This window comes from Rhagoletis pomonella, unplaced genomic scaffold (genome assembly GCF_013731165.1).
Source record: "Rhagoletis pomonella isolate Grant_MI unplaced genomic scaffold, Rhpom_1.0 Rhpom_scaffold_00001, whole genome shotgun sequence".
In the NCBI taxonomy this organism is placed as follows: domain Eukaryota; kingdom Metazoa; phylum Arthropoda; class Insecta; order Diptera; family Tephritidae; genus Rhagoletis; species Rhagoletis pomonella.
Window position 1 is genome coordinate 54707507 of NW_023458555.1, and position 1889 is coordinate 54709395.

At 34.4% G+C, this 1889-nt stretch overlaps 1 long non-coding RNA gene across 1 annotated transcript in view; it reads left to right on the forward strand.

The window, feature by feature from the left end:
- Nucleotides 1-589: 589 nt before the first annotated feature.
- LOC118746273 overlaps nucleotides 590-1889 on the forward strand; it is a 95771-nt gene continuing 94471 nt past the window's right edge. The window contains exon 1 of the long non-coding RNA XR_004993817.1: nucleotides 590-807. This is a non-coding gene — a long non-coding RNA (uncharacterized LOC118746273). The remainder of the gene's footprint in view (nucleotides 808-1889) is intronic.

Consider the following 1889-nt stretch of genomic DNA (forward strand, 5'->3'; position numbering starts at 1 on the left):
GTGTTGTATGAAAATTTTATTACCTTTTAAAAGCTTCAAACCGTTTTGGAATTGCTTAATTCGTTCTTGAGATATATATGATTAAGTGGACCCAATTTTTTCTTTTTTTGCAAAAACGGTAAATTGCAAATATCTCAAAAACGGTACCATAAAATTAAAAATAACCTTGATTTTCGGAATCAGGGGGTGATTTTACATACGAATTTCATAACGGCGTCTCTGGTAAATTTTGGCCGTCGACCAGTGTAATTAACCCAAAATAATATGTTGCGTGTGCTAACTTCAGGAATAACGTAAAGTGAAAATTGAAAAATTAATTATAAATTTTTAGCTAACGAACAACCGTTAAAGATGGACGAACATTAAAGAACAATCGACGAACTACCGATTGCAATACAAAAATCTTAATATTTTCACAAATGGGGTGCTAACGTTGGTTGGGTGTTATTCGCAGTGTTCGCCGCATACGTTTATTGGTACAGAGAACGTAAAGGTTTACGTTGTTAGATCTACTGGCCACTGGTCTGGTAACTCTACAGTTACGATATTCACCAACGAATGTTGGATAAGGAATGAAGGTACTCGTTGATATAAAGAATATACAAATAATGGAAAAGGCAAGAATGACAGATATCGTGCGGAAAAGCAGCGTTGGGAAAAACGTAAAATAGAGAAAAGTACGGCTTAATAATAATTTATATAGAAATTTTACAAATTCCATATAGTGTGTCAAGATATTGTACGAGAGCTGTTATAAATTCCAAGAGGATTTTTGTATAAGGACATTTACAAGGCGGATGAAATTGGGTAAGTGATTTGCAGTAGCTTACTAGAATAAATACATATGTATGTATGTATCTACTTAAAAATGTGCTAATACAAATGCTAAATGTAATGCAAATTAAGTAAAATGGCGGGATAAATGCAGTTATAATGACATGAACGAAAGTTCATGGTTATAATGACGAGTATTTCTGTTAGGATTGTCCGTCATTTTACCGGTCAAATGATTGTCACTGTTCTTGCAGGGTTAAGTACTATTAGCAACAACACTGTGAAAGTGATAAATATAGTTAAAGGAGACCACCATTAGTATCCCCACTGAGTTTCATAAAAAAATTCACTAATTTTGTTGTAGCAGCATACAAGTTCCCCTAAGGGCCGGTTGTTCAATGTCGGGTTATCACTACCACTACACTATCGACGATTTCAACATCATGCATGTAACATGTGATCGATAAAGCAGTAGTTGTGCTTAACCGGAGCTTCTACCTCCGATTTGTGCTAATCAGACATTGAACAACCGGCCCTAAGAGTTTTTGGGCAGTGTTGCTGGAGTGACAGTCCTTGGCCAAATAAAAATCTGGGTCGTTCCGGTTACGTAGACCCGACTGTCGTGGGAACGTATTAAAAATTTTCGCCTGCACCGCTTTTCCCATAAAAATCAATACTTCGATAAATAACTAAGTTAACATTTTTATTAACTATTATTTCGTTTTTAGACTGAATCACTTGTTTTTTATCAATATATCGATATTTAAATAAAAAAAAAAATTAATTACAATGCCCTTTTTTATTGTTTCTCGTTTTCAGTGCTTTTTTTTTGGCATTTTTTGTTGTGTGGCAGCACCGACATTGTAGTATAATTGGTTTACAAAGCAAAAAGAGAGGTTGAAGTTGACATTTTTTGCAACTTAAAATTCAATTTTCATAAAAACTATAAGCCTCCGGAGGGTGGGGCTTTCAGATTTACAATCACAAAAAGCCGCTCTAAACCCCCTCATTTTTGTTTTTTTTTTAAAGCCGGGTTCCGTTATGGAAAATTTTCCCCTTCTTTTTTTGGGCAAACAACAACAAGAATTATCAAAGGTTAAAGTTCAAAATAAACA